Source organism: Rhipicephalus sanguineus, chromosome 11, assembly GCF_013339695.2.
Source record: "Rhipicephalus sanguineus isolate Rsan-2018 chromosome 11, BIME_Rsan_1.4, whole genome shotgun sequence".
Lineage (NCBI taxonomy): Eukaryota > Metazoa > Arthropoda > Arachnida > Ixodida > Ixodidae > Rhipicephalus > Rhipicephalus sanguineus.
Genome location: NC_051186.1, coordinates 22,694,184 through 22,716,517, shown reverse-complemented (window position 1 = coordinate 22,716,517; position 22,334 = coordinate 22,694,184). Strand labels below are relative to the sequence as shown.

General features: G+C 50.3%; 1 protein-coding gene and 1 non-coding gene across 4 annotated transcripts in view; both read right to left on the bottom strand.

Moving 5' to 3' along the window:
- LOC119375661 (uncharacterized) overlaps positions 1 to 22,334 on the bottom strand; it is a 315,585-nt gene that overhangs the window by 89,961 nt on the left and 203,290 nt on the right. The gene's annotated exons all lie outside the window — the stretch shown is intronic.
- Trnak-cuu (transfer RNA lysine (anticodon CUU)) lies at positions 15,998 to 16,070 on the bottom strand. The gene has a single exon. It is a non-coding gene; the product is annotated as a tRNA-Lys (tRNA).

The following is a 22,334-nucleotide window of genomic DNA, read 5'->3' as shown; positions in this document are numbered from 1 at the left end:
GGCGCTGCTCTCGCTCCACCAAGGCACGACATTCGCCCGTCGAACTCGCGTCCTTTCTGCAACGCATATTGCAGCAGTTTTGTTAGTCGGTGCTCTCGCAATTAAAGCAGTCGGCGGCGGAGAAATCCCGTTGGTGGACGTGGGAGCTGCACTACTCCGATGAGCCGACGCACGCTAACACGAAGCCAAAGGCAAAGAACCTAACTGCGTCAAGGGTGCCTCGGCGACGCCAGCGCGGCCAGCCTACCGCTCTGGTATCGAGACGCTTTAACCATGACCTCCGATACCGCGTGCAATCTCGGAGTAAGCGCTAGTAAGTGTCGAGCGTGAAGCATTACTTCTTTTCACATCTCACAGACGGCGGCACCGCCCCGCTCCGCCCGCCGCGAAAGAGAATGTGTGAAAGATATAACGCGCGTTCGCGCCGTGTCTAGCATCTCCCGAGTTAGCTTAGTCGGTAGTGCGTCGGGCGCTTGCCGTCGCGGCCGCAACGTCGTGGGTTCGATTCCCGGCGGGGTATCTTTTTCTTGGTTTGTTTCTTTCTCACCCGTTGGCGTCTATTTTATCAACGTCATATCCGTGACGGATGTACTTGGTGGACCCCGGCATAAAACACTTTCGTGTTAAAAGAGAATACAGGTGGCGACGCCACCTTGGAATTTCCGCACCATTTGCCGTGACGTCACATATTTTTGACGGCGCCTGCTAGGGCCTACGTAGTTCCTAATCGGTTAAATCGAAGTACATTGTCCTCTGAGGGGGCCAGAGACTTGACATAACGAGTTTGTGGAAATTTCGTCGAGCCAGTGGCGCCAAAATACGTTAAATATTCTTTGAAGTCTTTTACGTCACGAATTAGAAATTTCGGCGCGAAATTTAAAAATGAAACTTTGAACTTGGTCTTCTCCTCTAATAATAAACCTATGGCGGTGAAATAAACTACACAAGAGTTCTCCGAGCACACTTTATCAATCTAAACCAATTCATCGTTTCTCTTTAGTGTCCCTTAAGTTTGCTTTGTTTTTTCACTTTATTAGGGTGATATATATTTAAGCCACTAAATATAACTGGCACTTAATACATGCTTTGCAATTGCAACCTTGAAGTAACCACCTTCTGACTCTGTGAGATTTTCTAGCCGCGTTCGCGCAGCAGGTTTTATACGCCTGTCAAGTCGATATCCTTATAAAAAAAGAGTGCAAGCATGACGCGAGAGCCCAAAAAACGAGGCAAGCAGTTCATCTTGCTTCACAGCGGTTAAAGCTCAGCTAGCTGCCTCGCGTCTTAATCGGCGGTTGATTCTCCAGCGGCACGGAGCACTTGACTCTAACCTTCTCAGGAAACAGTGTCATGGCCGTATAAATTCTTTGTTTCGCACGCCGCAAACGTTTGTTCGCGAAAGTACACCGCAGCTACTGCAAGTATGCCATATCAAAACAACAATCATATGATTCGTAGTCCACACCGCAGAACATCGATAGCGTGCACGGCTTCATTTCGGAGTACATGTGGACCATTACGCATCTTTAACATGACAGAATGAGACTTACCTCGACGTATACGTCCTACACGGTGTAATCGCGACTTGGGAAATGTATTTCGCTTTGAGTCGGGCGTCGTTGTCATCGATCGTCTGCTCTTCACCGTAAACGTGATTGACGAGTCTTTCTCCTTTTATCAAGAGACCCTTTTCATAAATACGCCACCTGACGGTGGGCTTTTCGTCAGTTTCGCTTCGCAAAGGAGCGTGGGATAGCCAGCGCCATCGTGAGGGCATGGAAAGCGAGCTATCAAATGCGTGAGTGCTGTGATGTTTGTGTTGGCGGCTAGTTCTCCGTGTCATCCGCTGAAATCTCACCGTTTGCGTGCTTGAACGAGCTCTTAGTACTCTCCGTTGGCCTTTCTGAGGTGCTTCCAATGCACAATGAGCAACATTTTGTACCCTTCAACGGGTTGGACGAGCAGTTTGGCTCGACTGCCGCGGTTGCGGGACCGTGACCACAGCCAATTCGCGTGCGCGCCCGGACTGGGAAAAAAAGGCTCGCCGAAGCTACAAACTTCTCACCGAAGGAAGGACGTCACTGTCGCGGAACTATGCGACCGCAACTGGTGAAAATCCTGTCTGCCGCAAGCCAGACCACGCAACTATTTTTCGGACGCCACGCGTTGGGTATATTTGTATGCAGTGGCGTAGCCATGGGGGCGGGGGGCACACCGGGCCCGTGCCCCCCCCCCCCCCCCACCCCCCGAATTTTTTTTTTGTCGTGGCACACAGAGCACAAAATGACACTCGACCACATCTGCCTGCCCGGCCCCCACTTCAGATCAAGGTGGTGCCCCCGCCCCCCAAAAAAATTTCTGCCTACGCCCCTGTTTGTATGTACTAAACACGTTGACATGTGGCTTACGATATGCGAGTACTGTCGCTACTAAATGAACGGTACGCAACTTCATTTTTATTTTTCTGGCTGGCCTTACGAACCCTCACAGTATTTATGCACAAACAATCTATCGCAATTCACCGCATGCAGGCACTCAGGAGAATATTCATTCGTAAAAGCAAGGCTACACATGGCGCTGTGAAAGAAGCACGTCCGTTTCTGTAGCGCGTTTACAAAACGGCGCCCTTCCGCACGTCCGTTTGACATCACGTACGGAGAGAGAGCACGTGTGTTGTTCAGGTTTCACCGCGTACCTTAACCGCTGTTCTCGTCACGATATCCTCGATGGTGGCACATGGGAACGTAGCAAGTCTGCACCATTGCAGCACGCCGTCTCTACGAAAAACGTTGATGACACTTCACGATTCGGCGGTGCTGAAATGTCACGCACTGGCACGTTGCCGAAGCCTGCGTCGTCTGCTGCGGTGCCCTCACAATGGCGGCGGACTGTAGTTTGCGTGCGCGGCGCTAGGGGCGCCCTTTTTCAAAAAGCTGCAGTGGTGCAACTAAGGAAACGATGGAACATGTACTGATTGAATGTGGCGATATTCACCCAGGTATACGTGTGGGCACGAGTCTACAGGAAGCCTTGGGTTTTAGGCACAACAATGGAAAGCTGAACACGACCGCGATAGAAATAAGTAAGAGACGGTTGGAGTATTGGTGGCAGAAAAGTAGAGATAAAGTACAAAAATAAATAATGGGGAAAAATGAGGTAATTCTGCCTTAAGATGCAGAGAGATGGACCGTGAATTTATATTTTGTTGGTAGAATAACATGGATTTAATCGATGTAGATAAGGTATTAGGCCAACATGAAACAAGGAAGGTTTCTTTTTTCTTTTTTTTTCTTCGAGCCTGGTGGCAGACATGTCACCGCCCCGTTATAAAGGGGACGCTCATAGCATCCATCCATCCATCGGTCTAGTTCGCTTTGCGGAAGTGCCAGTCAAACTTGAAGATCCTTTTGACGCCGCACTGCAAGCGGTACATTGTGAGGCGCCGCAAGTGCACCGCGAGAGCTCTGCACGTGCACGGAAGCGAGCGGCAGCGCGTTGGTGAGAAGGGAAAACGCGCGTTGCTTGCACCCAGTTTGTATTTTTATGCCAGAGATGGCGCTGCCTGTCAAGAGCAACAGCGCCACTAAGTGTTGCTTGGGGAGCCTATAGCCATGGAGAAGGAGAGCACAAATGCTACTCAACGGCGCAGAAGAGCGGAGAAGCTTAACTCATCGAATCCCGAAGTAGTTGACTGGCAAAGTAAATATACATACGCGACATAATACGTATTAGAGCACTGCACGGGCCCGGGCCGGCCCGAAAGCCCGGCCCGCGGGCCGGGCCGGGCCGTCCGAAGCGTTTTCCGGCGGGCCCGGGCTGGGCTCGGGCTTGAAAGTGCGGGCCCGGGCCGGGCCCGGGCTTGAAGCCGCGGGCCTGGGCCGGGCCCAGGCTTGAGGCTGCGGGTTGGGCCGGACTCGGACGCGCTCATTAAAAGGCGTAAGTCGGGCCTTCGAGCACACGCGAATGTTATGCATTCCATAGGGTCTAAGGTATACTGTGCCAAGCTGAAGTGATATATATATATATATATATATATATGTCACGACTAAAAGCCGGCAGACTGACAGAGGACAACGAAGTGAGGAGCACGAGCAGCAACCACGGTCGCTCTCTGAGGAAGACGACGTTGAAGTGGCTGCTCTTTTGATCTGTCAATACAGACCTTGTTTTCCTTGTCGCACCGTGGTCCTGTGTCCTGTTCTTTCCGCGTTGCGACACTGGTGGAGGTGCTGGACTTCAACGCCTGATGCTCAACACTCCTCCCAGGAGCGGCACTGTCAGTCCAATCCCGGATACCGTTCCTGCAGTGGACACCCCTGTCCACCGCTACAGTCGCCGACTGCGTGGCCTAAGTCCCGAGGCAATCCCCCTGGAACTTCCCCAGCCAAGGACTCCGTCTGGAGAAATGGCAACCGCCGGCGCTTCACAGGTGACTGTTGAGCAGCCTCGGATTCCTGAGACCTTCCACGGTGAAGCTTATGAGGACGTCGAGGATTGGCTCGAGCAGTATGAGCGAGTCGCCAAGGCGAATCATTGGAACGTCGAGCAGAAGCTGTCGCGCGTCTACTTTGCCCTGGCAGACAGCGCTCGTACGTGGTACGAGAACCGGGAAGCCACATTGTCTTCCTGGGATGCATTTCAGCAGCAACTTCTCGGAACCTTTGCGAACAGCGACCGTCGCGATTCCGCTAAGCAACTCATCGAGTCGCGCATACAAAAGCCGAATGAGAGTGTCGCCATGTTTGCGGAGGATATGACCCGCCTGTTTCGCCGAGCTGACCCCGAGATGCCTGAAGCTAAGAAACTCCGCTATTTGATGAGAGGCGTCAAAGAACAGCTTTTTGCCGGACTCCTTCGCAACCCGCCAACAACCGTAGCGGAATTCATCAAGGAGGCTACAACCATCGAGCGAGCACTCCAGCAAAGGTGCCGCTACCACGACCGACCAAACAGCGCATCGATAAACGTCTCTGCTTTGACTGCCGGCAGCGAGTGTTCTCTGCGTGAGCTCATCCGCGAGGTCGTTCGTGAGGAGATCCGCAACCTCCTTGTGACTCCGCAAGAACCCGCCATGGCTTCTGTCGCAGAAGTTGTGCGGCAAGAAATCCGCCAGGCATTGTCGTTGCCCGAATCCCCATCACACCAGCGGTCTGTAAACTACGCATCTGCCGTCCGTCATTCTACTCCAGTGACGCACAACTCGTCACCACTGCCTTACTACAACATCACCACAGGACCTTACAACGAGTCATTGACCACAGCGTACAATCCGCCACCGCCCTTGACCCCAGCGTACAATCCGCCGCCGCCGACCCCACAGTCTAATGTGCCTAGGGAAGCATCGCCGCTCTACCCTTCGCCGACATCTGCAACTTGGTTGCCAAGGATGCCCACCAGTCGACCATTCGTCCGTAAGACGGACTTGTGGCGCACCGTCGACCGGCGTCCACTTTGCTTCCATTGCGGAGAAGCCGGCCATGTTTACCGCATCTGCCCGTATCGTGACCACAGATATGACACCTTCGCACCGACCTTCCCTCATACTCGTTTTGATAACCGACGTGACAGCAATGCATGCCCGCAAGCTCAGCCACTCGATACGCCGTATCGTCGATCCCGCTCACCGTCGCTTGCACCAAACTCACCGCACCACCGCAGTTACGCCGACGCGGTCCGGGGCAGATCGCCTAGCCCTCGTCGGGGAAACTAACAGCAGCGACCTTTGGGGGGAAGGTTGCCGCCCGTCGAGATGCTACAACACCCCCAACGTCTTCAGTACGACACAATACGACGGACGATACGACGTTGCCGCAAGCAAAGGAAATCGTAAGCGTCAACTTAGACGTTCGCATAGACGGACGCCCAGTAACAGCGCTGGTAGATACTGGTGCAGACTTCTCTATTATTAGCCGGAAGCTCGCCGACTGCCTAAAGAAAGTAAAAACTTTATGGACGGGCCCCAACATTAGAACCGCGGGGGGTCAATTGGTGACGCCAACAGGCAAATGTACCGCTCGAATTAATATCGGCAGTTCGGATTTTGTCGCTACTTTTGTCATTTTACCGGAATGCTGCAAAGATCTGATCTTGGGAATGGATTTCCTGCGTGAATACGGCGCCGTTATAAACATTCCTGACAGATCGGTTACGTTTTGGATGGCCCCTGGTCAGATTTTGGATTCGCCCTGTACAGATCAACGACGTAAACCTCTGCGCATCTTCGACGATGACGTCACCATCCCACCGCGGTCAAGCGCACTTGTGGCTGTGACATGTGACATGCCAAGCAACTCTGCCAACATTGCCGAGCAAATTCCGACGCTGCTATTCAGTCATGGATTGTCTATTGCGAGAGGCGTCGTGAACATAAACCGCGGACACACGCAAGTCCTTGTTACGAACTTCAGCTCCGAGCGCCGACATCTTACGAGAGGTATGGCAGTCGCGTACGTGGAAGAGCTCGCTGAGGTGACAGAGTGCTTGACTGTTCAGCAAGATGATTCAACTCACCCGCCGTCCGAACCTCTATCCGTTGATGTGGGCCCAAGTTTGCTGCCTGCGCAGAAGCAAAGCCTCCTCGAGCTAATTAACCAGTTTCAGGACTGTTTCTCTTCGACTTCCAGAGTTCATCAAACGCCGTTGACGAAACATCGAATTATAACGGACGACGCGACCAGACCCATACGGCAAAACCCGTACCGGGTAGCTCCGCGGGAACGAGAAGCCATTGAAAGTCAGGTGCGACAGATGCTTCAAGATGATGTTATTCAACCGTCGAAGAGCCCTTGGGCATCGCCGGTAGTATTAGTGAAGAAAAAGGACGGCACCTTACGATTCTGCGTGGATTACCGGAAGCTCAATCAGGTCACAAAAAAAGACGTTTACCCGCTACCACGTATTGACGATTCACTCGACCGACTACGGCATGCGCGTTATTTTTCGTCGATGGATTTACGTAGCGGATATTGGCAGATAGAAGTCGACGAAAGGGACAGGGAAAAAACAGCATTCGTGACACCTGATGGTCTTTATGAATTCAAAGTACTTCCATTCGGCTTGTGCTCAGCACCAGCAACATTTCAGCGTCTAATGGACACCGTGCTATCAGGCCTCAAGTGGCAGACGTGCTTAGTGTATTTGGACGACGTCATCGTATTCTCTGCGACATTTGAAGAACACATGAAGCGACTGCACGCAGTATTTCAAGCTATACGTTCTGCTGGACTAACGCTTAAGCCTGAAAAATGCCACTTTGGCTTCGAAGAGCTTCTGTTCCTGGGGCATCTTGTCAGCAGTGAAGGTGTGCGGCCTGACCCCGAAAAAATAGCTGCCGTTGCAAATTTTCCAGCACCAACTGACAAAAAGGCAGTCAGACGATTTTTAGGACTGTGCGCCTACTATCGACGCTTTATTGAGAATTTCTCACGCATTGCCTCGCCACTGACACGCCTCACCAGAGAAGACGTCGCATTCGTATGGGATGACGAGCAGCAAAAAGCGTTCAACGAGCTGCGGCAACGCCTCCAAAAGCCACTGGTCCTTGGACACTTTGACGAAGATGCCCCGACAATAGTTCACACCGACGCCAGCAACGTCGGCTTAGGAGCTGTACTCGTGCAGCAGCAAGATGGCGCTGAACGAGTAATCGCTTACGCTAGCAGAACCCTTTCCCGCACGGAAGAGAATTATTCCACCACAGAAAAAGAGTGTCTTGCGGTGGTGTGGGCGGTTGTAAAGTTCCGCCCATATTTGTACGGCCGTCCTTTTAATGTTGTCAGCGACCATCACTCCCTTTGTTGGCTGACGAATTTAAAAGACCCATCAGGACGATTAGCGCGCTGGAGCCACAAGCTTCAAGAATTCGACATGGCTATTGTCTACAGATCGGGGAAGCGACATTCAGATGCCGATTGCCTTTCTCGTGCTCCATACGAGCCTGCGAATGTAGAAGATGACGACGCAGCCTTTGTCGGAGTTGTAAACACGACTACAGTAGCACAACTGCAGCGAGACGATCCGGAACTGGAGCCCATAATTCGTTTTTTGGAGGGTCGCACTTCAGCTGTGCCGAAACTGTTTGCGAGAGGACTATCATTTGCTTGCGCAACGACGTCCTGTATAAAGTGAACTTTACGCCGAACGGAAACGACTACTTACTCGTCGTTCCAACATCTCTAAGCAACGAAGTATTATAGGCATGCCATGACGAACCAACATCCGGCCACTTGGGTTACACGCGAACGCTGTGCAGAGTGAGGCAGAAGTACTACTGGCCAAGACTGACGGCGACCGTTCAACAGTACGTTCGCACATGCCTTGATTGCCAACGCAGGAAAGTACCGCCCGTCAAACCAGCAGGCCTGCTCCATCCTATTGACGTCCCTGGTACTCCATTCGCTCAAGTCGGAATGGATCTCCTAGGCCCATTTCCAACCTCGTCGGCGGGTCGTGGATGGATTATAGTAGCCACAGACTACCTTACTCGCTACGCCGAAACCAAGGCTCTGGAGAGGGGCACTGCAAGTGAAGCAGCTCGATTTTTTGTAGAGAATGTGGTTCTGAGGCATGGCGCTCCATCAGTGGTAATAACTGACAGGGGAACTGCATTCACAGCCGAGCTATTGAGATAGTTTTAAGACTTAGTGGCACATCTCACCGGCGAACAACGGCGTATCATCCGCAAACGAATGGTCTGACGGAGCGCCTCAACAAGACACTTGCGGATATGCTTTGCATGTACGTCGATGTGGAGCATAAAAACTGGGACGAGATCTTGCCGTATGTCACGTTCGCATATAACACGGCTCACCAAGAAACAACACGAATGACACCGTTCCGCCTTCTCCACGGTCGTGAGGTGACAACTATGCTAGATGCTATGCTGCCACATGAGTGCGAAGGAGCCGAAACAGATGCTGATTACATCACCCAGCTTGCTGAAGAAGCCCGACAACTTGCGCGCATACGTATTCGTCGCCAGCAGGACTACGATTCAAGGCGATATAATCTTCGTCACCGACCAGTCTCATACACGCCGGGAGAGAAAGTTTGGGTCTGGACTCCAATTCGACGTCGTGGCCTATCAGAAAAGCTGTTAAGACGGTACTTCGGGCCGTATAAAGTTCTCCGACGTCTCACTGACGTCAACTATGAGGTTGTTCCCGATACTGCTCATGGCTCAAGGCGTAAAAGGCATGCACCAGAAGTCGTACACGTGGTTCGGATGAAGCCCTATTTGTCCGAATGAAATCATACGCTGCCAGTGCGTACAGACCACTGTGGTTATGAAGCATCGGGACGATGCTTTCTTGGAAGGGAGGCTGATGTTTTAACAAGACTGTTTGTTGGCCTAGTTGGTACTTGCTTAGTGACATCTTTTAGCCGCGAAAAAGCACAACACAAAGGAAAGAAACACACAACGACAGGACGGGCGGCCCGTCCTGTCGTTGTGTGTTTCTTTCCTTTGTGTTGTGCTTCTTCGCGGCTAAAAGATGTCACGAGGCTGATGTCACGACTAAAAGCCGGCAGACTGACAGAGGACAACGAAGTGAGGAGCACGAGCAGCAACCACGGTCGCTCTCTGAGGAAGACGACGTTGAAGTGGCTGCTCTTTTGATCTGTCAATACAGACCTTGTTTTCCTTGTCGCACCGTGGTCCTGTGTCCTGTTCTTTCCGCGTTGCGACAATATATATATATTAACAGCGCTAACAATGGGCCAGATCACGGTTGTTCCCATGGGAGGCATAAAGATTTCGGTCTTTTATTCGATGTTGACACATACGATACATTTCATTTACATTCCTTGGTATTACGTGCCAAAACCACGATATGATTACGAGGCACGCCGTAGTGGCACCGGATCAATTTCGACCACATCGAGTTCTCTAACGTGCACCTAAAGATAAGTATATACACGGGTGTTCTTGCATTTCGCCTCCACCAAATTGCCGCCGCCGTGGCCGCGGGAATCGCACCCGCGTGCTAGGACTTAACAGCGAAACAGCTTAACCGCTCAGCTACCACCGTGGGCAAAGCAACATTTCGATGCATGTACACACCGGAGTTTCCGTCCGATCGCCCGCTACAAAGCGCACGGCATCATTAATAATCATCATCAACAACTAATATCCTCTAGCGGGCCCGGGTCTGGCATGGTCATGAACAAGCGCGCCCTGGATCAGTTTAGTAATGAACGCCCGGGCAGGGCCCGGGCTTGGAACGACGGGCCCGGGCCGGGCTCGGGCTGGGTACGGTCAAGTACGCCCGGGCCGGGCTCGGGCTGGGTTCGGTCATGTACGCGCGGGCCCGGGCCGGGCCCGCGCTTGGAACCACGGGCCCGGGCTGGGCTCGGGCTTCATAAAGCGGGTCCGGGCCGGGCCCGGGCCGTAAAATCCGGCCCGTGCAGTGCTCTAATACGTATACCATGTGTGTGTCATTGGAGCAGCAGTAAGCATGATAATCAAGCTAATCTTAGACAAACAGGAAAGCTAAGAACAATTAGCTGAACCTTTGCTAACGCTACGTTAGCCGAGGTAAGCCACTGCAACGTTTTTTCTTTAAATCTGCGGCGCCTGGAGTTACCCCTCCGCGTCTCCTGCCGCGCCGGTGGCGTTCGACCCATCGTTTACTCGGCGTTCCACATCGTCAGTTGCTACAGAAATGGGCCACTTTTAAAGACGACAGTCTTTCTTGGGGAATGTAAACGCAGAAATTGGGCCTGTCTGTCTGTCTTTCTGTTTGTCTGTCACCCGATTCAGCCATCCGGCTGAAGTTTAAGCACTTTCCGAACGCCCAGCCACCTTGAACTGGTAGCGCCGTTCATACTTGTGAACACTGCCGATCAAGATTCATTTCTGGAGAGCAACCTCGTACATGGACGATATTCTGCGATGCAAAACCCGCTTTGCAAACCAATAATTGCGTCATGAGACAAAGTCCATACTATATTTTAGCCATAGAAATTATGGAGCTTCTTCAAGTTGCTTCAACAAATGGCCACCTCGTCACCTTCCAGTGGATTCCTGCCTATACTGCGGCATAATGGGGAATGAAGAGGCAGATGCCGAAGCTAAAAGAGCCTTGACCAGTGGCCCTGAAGTGCGCACTGCGTTTTCACGGCCAGACACGAACGCCCTGCTTCGGCACGTAATGCGTAACCTCACACTTGAGCACTGGACCAAACCGGAGCGACGACACCGGCTGTTACACAAATGGGACCCCGAAATGAGGTTCTGCATGCCTCGTAAATTAAAACGACACAACGCAAGTATGATTCACCGAATTCGTCTTGGTGTGGCCTTCACTAGACGTTATGCCCATACCATCGGCTGCAGTGGCACCGGTCCCAACTGTGATCACTGTCAAGTGCCAGAAACACTTGAGCACATATTTTGTACCTGCCCAGCATACGCACGCGAACGACAGAAACTGATTTCTTCTTCTGAAGGAGTGCCTAATAGGCCATTAACTGATGAGGTTGTGTTGGGCCCTTGGCCTGACGCCAACAATACAACTGTGGTCATAAGAGCGGTCGCAGCTTTCCTACAGGCCACTGGACAGGATGAGCGGCTATAGCACTGCGCCACCTTGACGGGACTGTACATACTCACCTCCTTTACTTACCATCGTCATCCATCACTCTTTTTTCGCCCCTTTCCCCACCCCCGGTGTAGAGTAGCAGGCTAGAGCATACTATCGCTCAGGCCGACCTCTCTGCCTTTCTATAAATAAACCACTCTCTCTCTCTCTCTCTCTCAAAAACAAATGTTACGCATATCTGAGGCGCAACAGCAATACGTACGTATTAGGTGGTGTGTTCCTTTACTAAAAAATACATAGATACGTAATTCTAAAGACCGTAGTGTTTCTTAGGCTGCGCGGAAAATGCTAGTGTTTTTTGGGCTGCGTTGCAAATGCGACGCTATGAGCCAGATGCGGCGATTCAACATATAGGAGGAGGACTCATGTAGTACGGCCGGCAGAAGACTATCGTCTTTAGACGACATTTACAGCGAAGCACGCAGATACGCGACCAGTCTGAAGGAAAATGTGGGAGTGTTGCTTTAAAGCGCGCCCTTCGGGCAATCTCGTGGGTGATACTACACATACTGAAGCACCTCCGAGCTCTGCGTGTCGTTAGCGTTAAATAGTGTATATAAACAGCTCGCGTTGTTATGCTAAGCAGCTGGTGGCGCGCTTCGGAAACCTTTTTCTTCTGATTTGCTTTTCTTTGTGGCTTTTATTTATATATACGTACATACATATACATATTCGGGACATGACGGCGACAGCAGAAACCAGCCCAGAGTGTCTATATTAGATGCGAAGTATCTTAAGGCGGAGCTCAATCCGGTGGTGGTGGTGGTGTGCGGCGTGACCACCCATACTGCGCATGCGCATACCCTCTCCACACACCTCCTCTCCACTCCCCCTCACCATTCCCCATGTCCCCTACCCCTCTCCCTTCCCCTCTCCACTTTCCCTCTCCCCTCCCCCTTTCCACTCTTCCTCTGAAACGCGGGCTAGACATGCCGAAATTCTCTCCTGCGCAACGCCGCGATGAGCACGAGCGCATGCGCGTCCCCTCCCCTTCTCTCTCCTCTCCTACGCTGCTCCCCTCTCGCCCGCCTGTCGACCGCGTTCCCCGCTCGCCCTGTGAGAATTAACGGCCAGGCTAGATGGAAGATACGACGCGCGTAGCGTCCCTCTTCGCGTTCCACGACGCGAGGTCGGTAGCATGCCCAACGAACGCCAACGGAATGCGATCGTGCAAGTGCTCCGGCTTCGCATCGCCTCATGGTCCCCTTTAGCGGGAGATGGTGTAATTTAATTGCTATCGCAATAAAAATTCCGCAGATCCCGCGTACCGTGGGAATCGATGTTATGCGAAAAATGCGCCAGGAAGCTGACTTTGGCGTAATTTTGTAGCGTTAGCTACCCTGGCCGAGGCAGAGCAGTTTCGTGTGGTAATCTCAGAGCCGTGCTGCGCATGCGCGAGGAGCAGTGACGTCACACGGCGCACAGCTGACGCACCGGAGCCGCCGCCACCGCGCGCGTCTCGCTGGTCTGCGCATGCGCATTTGAGCGCACTCGGCGTCCCTTCTTTGCGAAGAGACGCAGACCCAGTGCAGTTTGGGTAACGTCGCCGGCACGGGATGCAGCATGCCGCATCTCGCGCCGGCTGCAGGCGGGGCGCGCTGACGGACGCCAGACGCGTCGGTCGTGCCGCGCGTCGGACTATCCGTCTCGTGCGCTGCTGCTTTTAGCTGTACAAGTGGCGCCACCAATGGCGAACGGTGGCGAAAACTGGATGCGCGCGGCTCATAGAAGCCTTGGACAAAGCGCTCGTTACTCGCCGTTTTTCCATTAATTTTTCGTTCTGGTTTGATATTTGCACTGTCGACGCTGCTCCACTAAACAACCATGCCGTTTGTCACGTCGATTGTTCTATATTATTTGTTTTAAAATGAGAGGCCCGTTTTTTTGTGCGTGCGCGCGATGCACTTCGTACGCTTCTTACGTGCATGCGTTTCTGTTGTTTGCGTGATCTGTTAACACAGATGAAATAAAAATTACACAATCTCCCACTAAAGGGAACAATGTGGGGATACAGCGCATGGGTCGTCTTAAAGTTCCGTTCATCACGGGCACCTTGCCCGATGTTAACGCGTCCTTGCAAGTGGAGCCCACCATGAATTCACTGTAGTTGCTGTTGCTGTTCGCTATCACGTGATTGCTGAGAGAGTGTAAGGGAGAGAGGCCACAGCGTCTTGGCCTGCCCCTTACACAGGAGAACTTTCTGTGTTCGCCTGTGCACAGCTATGCAATGTATTCCTTGTCGCAAGTTATTTACGTGTTTAAGGTACTAAACTGCTTGTGAGATAAACATCAGGATGTGCATAGAGCCGACGAGGGTGGCGATGCGGGCTTGTTGGTTGGTCATACTTGAATGAGTTGAGCGCATACGAGGACACGGACAGAAGGAAAAGACGTACACACACTGGCGCCAAGTGCAAGCGCCAGTGTGTGTACGTCTCTTCCTTCTGTCCGTGTCCTCGTATGCGCTCAACTCATTCAAGTGTGCATAGAGCATTCGCCACTTTCGTGTGGGGGTATCAATGGGAACCAACGCGCAGGGGTAATTTGTTCGTCACTTCAGTATCTGCTGGGATAATGTATTTGTTTGTGCACTAACTTATACGTCGGTCTGTAGTAGGCGCGTTGCTTATAAATGTACCGTGTTTGTAATCAGCCAAGCGATTTTAAAAATACCGCTTTATTGTTAAATTCGAGGCTCTGACTTACTAATGTTTGAAGTTTGAAAAACAGTACGTAGACGAAAGCGTGCTCTATTTTCAGAAAAAGACGTAATTCCATTCCCATTCCATTCCGTGCAAAGGCGCTTAATTTCATTCCCATTCTTATTCCATTCCGGTATCGCGAAAATGTGGAATGATTCCGGAGTCATTCCAATTCTGGAGTGGCAACTCCTCAACACTGGTGGGAAGCATTAAACCACACACTCTTTGCGCGATTAGCATTGTGTGACGACTAGTTGTTATTTACTCGCCTGCCACGCTATATTGCATATGTTTCCTTGCCCGACATGACGCCTGTTTAGAGTGAGGAGTGTGTAAGGAGTGTGCAGGTGAGGAGTGTGTAAGCGACACTTCCATTGCGCTGTACAGTGCTGAAATTCAATTTCTTTCGCGCTTGTTTGAATTTTCTTTTCTTTTTATCGCACCTTCTTTGGCTGTTGGTTGTTCTGACGGTGTGCCTGCGCAGCTTGTTGATGTATAAGGGTGTGTATCCGCCTTCAATAAAATCAGTTGTTAGTGTGCGCCTGTGCTCATCTGTTACTTGCTGTGTGTCCTGTCTAGTTGCGCTACTTACGATGGTTTCTATGTGCATAGAGTATTTTTGCGAAGAGCCGACTGCTACGCAGAGGGCGCGGGTTAAAATCCCATTCCGATCCTAGAAATTTTTTTCATGTCATTTTTAACACGAAAGTTTTATGCCGGGGTCCACCACGGCTCCACTGACGTATTTCCGTCACGGATATGACGTAAAATATACACTAACAGCTAGATGGCAAACAAAAAAATAGAAGAAAAAGTTCCGTAGCTGGGAGTCGAACCCACGACCCCTCGCTCCGCAAAGCGCGGCGCTAACCACCCGGCCACAGAGCGTACGTTCTCCAGCGTACTAACGACAAGCTATTTATATACACCATTTACCGTTCGCGGTACTCGGAGCTCCGTGGCTTCAGCGTGTTATTGTTATCACTAGCGAGATGCGCGAAGAGCGCGCTTCTACAGGGGGTGCCTCTCGTGCGCGCGTTTACCTCGTGATGGTGGCGGTTTGTACCTCTTGTCCTTTCCCCGCAAGTTTCCGCTGACGTTAAAGGAGAGCGCGACGGTCACTTCGCTCGCTACAGCGACCGCGTTTCCGAAAGGAGCGCGCTGCTCACACGCAAAGAAGTAACAATTGTGACAGTTGTTAGTTCGCGCTCGTCCAGTGTGTTCTTTTCGTGCGTCCTTTCTGCTTTAGAGCGCGCTGCAATTTCTAGCTGCTTGCCGTTCTTCGCGTGACATTACAATTTGCTGCTATAGTATTCAATACTTTGCCCTTGTGGCGAAACCATGCACAATAAACGCTCAACTACCCCTGTGAAGACATGTTTCACTTTCGTGTTACACCGATTCCTGTGAAAGGGGGGTCAGCCATGTTTTTTTTTCTTACTTGTGGGAACCACGCCCACCAGCTTGGCAAGAGAACGTTACGTGCTGCGCCGAGGCGGTGCGCGTGGCCCCCGCCGCGCGGCTTAAAAAGGGACAGCCTGCGCACTGCCGAGGGGAGTGAGGCCGGAACCGCCGAAGAGAGCAGTTCGATGCGTGAGCCCCGAAAATAAATGCTTTTTCTGTTGTTCCTTGAGACCTCTGTCATCCTTGCCATAACTCCGGACGGGTTGCAGCAAGCCAAGAACCCACAGATGGCGCCCAACGTGGGGCCCGAACCCATGACCCTGAGATTAAGAGTCTCATGCTCTACCGACTGAGCTAGCCGGGCGCAGTATACCTTTTAAGTATACCCGCCCCTACCCACGAGCCTGCCGGACCTGTGGAATCGTGCGGCCACTCGACAACGTCGCCGCGTGGACCGTACTATGGGGGCAAACCTCCGTGGTTTGGGTATCCCGGCTGCCCACGGAGGACCAGCCTGAGGTCCCCCGATCTCTTCACGGCAGAGACGTCCCAGAACCTTTTCGTGGACTGACCCTGGATATGGACCGCCACCCGAACGAACCCGGCGCGTCATACACGGAGGAGGAGCGGCGCCTTCTTTGCGCCCTGTGCGGGGTACCGGAAGTACACCGCAGCACTCATCGCGCCAGTCCGCTACATGCGGAACGCGCGGCAGCCGAACGGGCACGGCAGCACGTCCCAAATGACGAGGAGGCACAGGCACTCCTCGTACTACGCAGCCTTCGGCCCGACCTTCTGGCGCGCCCGCAAGCCATATGGGAGGACGTCATATTAGACATAGACATCAACGGCGTGTGACGTCCCCTCCGTTTTTTTTTAGGGGGGGACGTGTGGGAACCACGCCCACCAGCTTGGCGAGAGAACGCCACGTGCTGCGCAGAGGCGGTGCGCGTGGCTCCCGCCGCGCGGCTTAAAAAGGGACAGCCTGCGCACTGCCGAGGGGAGTGAGGCCGGAACCGCCGAAGAGAGCAGTTCGATGCGTGAGCCCCGAAAATAAATGTTTTTTCTCTGTTGTTCCTTGAGACCTCTGTCATCCTTGCCATAACTCCGGATGGGTTGCAGCAAGCAAGAACCCACATACTTCACGCGATAGCGGTCACGGACACCGGCGGCGGCGGCGGACAAATATGGCGCCAAAATCAGCTGTTGCGATCTCATAACAACTTTCGCTGTTACAAACTTCAGCGCCGACAATGCCCTCTCCACTTTGGCCTGCGTGACAGGCGCGCAAGAGTCCACTTGCGTTAATATAAACATCTCTGGTTGACACTGTTTTCGTTTTTCGCACAATTTCAACATATCTTTGCTTTGGAATACCTGCCTTAGGTACGCGCTAATACTGTACCCTGAGATATGCTCACATTGCGTGAGCTCAGTTGTCACGCAGCTCCTGTGGCAGGCCTATGTAACTTCCCAACTGCCCCCCCCCCCCCCCAATCTGTGGTCCCATACAACTTCAGAAGGCAGCAGAGGCCCTGCCCCAGCAGAGGCCCTGCCTGAGGCGTGACTGCTGATTGCCTCCACTGCTAAAGAAATAGTCCCCCTCATGAGTCAGATGGCAGATGCACCAGCGATCCTCTTAGGCAAGGGGTGGTTAGCATGTTTGTACAATGAAAGCAGGCGTTATGGTGTGATACATGTTTACACAACATGCAGAAATTCGGAATTACATGTCAAGGCAGCAGCATGGTGGGGCCGGTCGTTCTAGTCTCTGGCAGCACGAGGAAAAGATGAGGCTTGAAGTCTTACGGTTCGTGTTCGAGGACAGGTAATTTGCAGTTGATGTCTGGTGTGCTGTGACATGCATGAAGATGATGACATGATGTGAGGTGGGCAATTTTGTAAGCTGTAAAAGAAGGGTGGACGCTTGGGCTAGTTAGTATGTCATGATGATAGCTGCAGTGTAGCGTGAATTCAGGACAAGGACGCTCCTCTTTGTGTGCCTTTTGTCGTTTCCTTGAGTTCGCGTTTTAGCTATATCATCCTGTAAAGAAATTGTGAGAGAGTGTCAACACCATGACGAAAAGCAAGATGACAAGCTAGATTCTTCCTTTAAGAAAGAAATTATGTCAGCCAAAGTGCACGAGCGTTGGCTCAGGCTCATATTCAACCACCTTTGAGGAGGAAATCCCGCAGAGTACTAAATTATGTTCGTTAATGCATTAAGCTGGGCTAGTTGGTATTGATTGTATGCTTCCATATTGCTAGCGAACACGCACAAAGGACGACATAGAAAGAGACAGGACAACCGCAAGTCTAGCGGTTGTCCTGTGTCTTTCTATGTCGTCCTTTGTGCATGTTCGCTAGCAATATGGAAGCATAAATTAAGTTGCATGCAAAATAGGAATGTTAGCTCCACCTTACCTCTGCACGCCAGATTCCTACGAAGAGTATTAGCCTACCAACAAAAATAATATTAGATGCTGATAGTCGCATGCATGACATTCCAGCACAAAGAAGGGTGCCTTTAAAATGCACATATGATTTTTTGTTCCGCATGTGTGTCTCCTGACGAGTAGCTGGAGAGTCTCAGTGCTGCACGCTTGGCCCACTTCTACTTCTATTTGCTTTGCACGACAGTGCTTAATATATGAAATCAATGTCTTACAATAACCCAATTCTGAAAGCTGGCTTGCCACATGTATTGAACTGAAAGTAAAAGATGTGCTTTAATTGTATTGTGCTTCACAGCAGGAGAAGGTTCATTGTCATTTAAAATATGGCAGACACTGTATCTTGTCGCAGCTAGATTCATTGTTGTCCTCTCCGTGAAGAGGTCCCCACTGTACCTAAAAAGCACCCATACTTTTAAGGCCTTACATACTGGGTGCCTTGTCTGGAATTACATTCTTGGTATGGCAAAGGTGCTAAGAAAGCATGCGTTCCTGGAAAACTACCACAAAGTGGCTCGTAACAAGCCTACCTTCAATGTGTCTTATTCCATTAGTATTTGTTTATCATGCTACGCGAACTACTGACGCACCTATGCTCTTGCCTTCTTGCTGAACGAGCTCGTAAAAAGAATAAATTTTGTGATTCGTTCACATTATGTACGAAATAAGTTGGTTTCCTCGATCTCATACCTGTCGGCTTCAAAATAGAATGTGACATTCTTGTGTGCCCTAAAATAAACTACTATTCATGCCTTTATTTCCTCTATGGTTTTGTTGATGCCAGGGGTGCATACGTAGTCTCTGTACAGTTCTAGCCATGTTTTATGAAACAGCACAGAAAAACAAACTTTCTTCTGTACGGTAAAAGTACAATGAAACAAACCCTGGAGGTAGTATGGCCTAGGTGACAAATTGCCAGTGGGAATTTTTCTACGTTGAACAGAATCATGTCGTTGCATCAACAGAGAAACAGATAAAAACCAGCATCAATGTGAGAAGCAATACTTGTTGCACCTGGGTATTTGGATCCATCCTACCGCTGCAACCAGTTGTTGCGACCTGGGTATTTGGATCCGTCCCTTCTCGGCAAGCAGGTTGTTGCTACGATAGGGCAGCGTCGTACCTGGACTCCGTTTGGTAGCGTAGTCGAGTCTCCGGGTTGAGGAACTGATGCTAGCAAGATGGGAAAACAATAACAAGTTTACTGGCACATTTCGTACACTCAATTACATCAAGACAAGGTCAGAGTTCAGCGACGAGCGAATTGGATGAGCCTGTTACCGAGGGCTCAGAGCCCCATTTCTCACTCAGCACCGTCGTTTTAACCCCTCCGGCTGGCTCCTCCTTCTTGATGACCACCAATCACACACACGACCCCACCCACCATGGCACAGTCCATTTCACTGTCGCTGAGGGGTCGTTGCACTCTTGAAACAGCAAGGGTCAGGTGGTCAACGGCACGCTTGTGGGGGAAGCAAGGCGACAGGTTCCTCGGGCTCGTTCCTCGTACTCTTCTTTTCCCCGAAGGGCAGAACGTGCTTGCTCCTCCGATTCTTCCCCGAAGGCAGAACGTGCTTGTTCCTCCGATTCTTCCCCGAAGGCAGAAAAGGGGCTGCGGCGACTCCTGTCCAAAGATACAGGTCATGTCGTTTCGGCAGCATACCAAGTCAAGCCCAGGTGGCCCATTGTCTCCGGCTTTGCCATCCCGGGAACGCCATTTCCAGGAAAGATGCAGGTGTTCTAGCAGTGTGAGAACGCCTCGCCCGCCGATTCTGATGGCCAGCGCGTCGGCACCGACTGCCAGTCATAACAATACTGCATTTATGCCCTGCTGAGTATAATTATTTCCTATTGTTATGACTAATCCCTCCAATCATTTTTAGGATGTGTCTATGCCAAGCATCTTCTGATACACAATAGGGCCAAAACATCCTGCATCTTTGGCTTCAGTCAAGCTCTATCTTTTTTGCAGCTCCGCCTGCTTTACAAAAAAAATATACAGAATCCTGCTTAAGGATGGGGCTGTACTGCCTTTACATGGACTGAATTAAGCCGTGCAGTTTGTTTATGAGGAAGACAAAATGGGGTGAAAATGACATACACATGTTGTGTCTGTTGCCTTCTCTCTATCTCTATTTCATCAATAGTGCTGTTTGATTTCCTCCTAAAAATGGTGTATTCAGTAGTACACCTGCAGCGTGTGCTATAAAGCACATTCCAGACAAGTGTTCCTCGCAAGCTGTGGGAGTCTTTCATTTCAGTCAAGTATAGGAGCAGAAGCTCTACATCTGATAAGTATGGTTTCTATAATTGAAAGAAAACTTCAGATACCACTCTTGCCTTGCCAGAAAGTTAAATGCATGCCAGCACTTCTAAAACTGAAAAGAAAGGACAAAAGCTTCAGAACAATAGCTATTTGGTAAAATACCTTAAATACATTTCTGAGAGAAACGGATTTGCAGGAACTGCAAAATTAGTATTGTTTATTAGTACTGCAGATGATTTTCAATTTGCAGTGCGGTCACATGTCTACATAAAACTGTGCACGTCAGTAAATCTTCACTGCACAACAAAAGTTGATGCAGTGAAGCCGGCAAAATTCTGTGTAAATGTTGCTTGCGGCTGCAGAAGCTACTCACAGCACACCTTGAGTACGTTCTTTACATCTAGACAGATCTTACGCAAGACATAGATTACACACTGCGAATTAAACAAGTAATGCAAAGTATTTAACTTTGCTACAAGGCACACCAGCATTGATTCACTGCATAATTACTTATGTTACTGTAAAGGCCACTTGACGATTAAACGTCACTACAATTATAATTTATAATAGTGTAGTTCATTGCAGGTTTTCATTGCTGTTTTCACTTGGGTGTGTAGAGAAGGCGCAAGCGATTGAGTTATCGGAAGCGAAAAATTCAGACAGAGACAGTAATATTGAGAGCTTAGATAACCAAATGAATAGCAGTTCTGAATGCCTGATGAGTAACATACAGTTATCAGGCGTCCCACTGGATTTTACTATGACTAGAGACAACACATGCAAGGTTTCATCATAGTCAGCCTACTTTATGTCCCGTGCAGAGCTTCTTTCATTTAGCTCCACTTAGCTGCGAGAGCCATTTTATACCTCCAAATTTCTTAATTACATGTCATACCATCCAACCTTCCGACATCTTCTGTTATTTATGTTTCCGATCTCTTAATATCCAGTCCGTCGCTCTGACTGATCGTCAATTATCCGTCATCCACATTACGTGACTTGCCCATATCCACTTCTTTTTCTCTGAATTTCAGCTAGAATGTCGGCTGCTGCCCCTGTTTGTCCTCCAGAGCCCACTCTGCTCTCTTGCTAGATATGTTATTGTTACACCTCTCATCTTCCGTTCCATTACACACTGCGTGGTTCGTAACTTCTTTTTGAGTTTCGTCGCTATCTTCCAAATAAGCTTGCATAAAATCCTCTTGTCCCCGGCCGTGACAACGCCATTCTTAGTATACTTTACTGCACACCAAAAATACTTCACCTCAACACATTTTGTGTGATTCACCGCATAGCATTTCATTCTCCAGTGAAGCTCAGAAACTTGTCAAGAGATCTATTGGGGCTATGCTACAGAAAAGCATTTATATTAAGCATGTGGATTTGGGCAACACAATAACGCAATATATGTCACTTCACAAAAAGTTAAGGGTAGAGCAGGTAGCAACAGTTATGACGGCGAGTCAAAACAAATATGCGAGCATGCAGCATTTATCCAGCAGGGTTGACGAAATCTGTTCATTGGTTTATTATTTGAAGCATAAAGCCGCGCAAGCCCCTATGTGCGTGATTTCATACGGCATACAGTGACTGGCATTTAAACTTTCATATGATTTAAATATGCAATGGAGATTTCGAATGCGGTGCAGCCGCAATATGGTTTGATGCCAGAAGGGTTGAATTGAAGTCTTCAGTCGTAAAAGCAATTTCTGTAGAATTGGGAAAACAAGTGTGATCACGATAATTTTGCACTTATGATCTCAGGTACATTAGATATGGAGAGGCTATATGCGTAGCAAAATCGCTTTAGGAAACATTAAACATTATCTGAATCTGGATTTATAAAAGGCAAGAATGCTGCTTACATACTGGAAAAAGGTTTGTCTTGAGTTATTTAAATTAGGCAAAA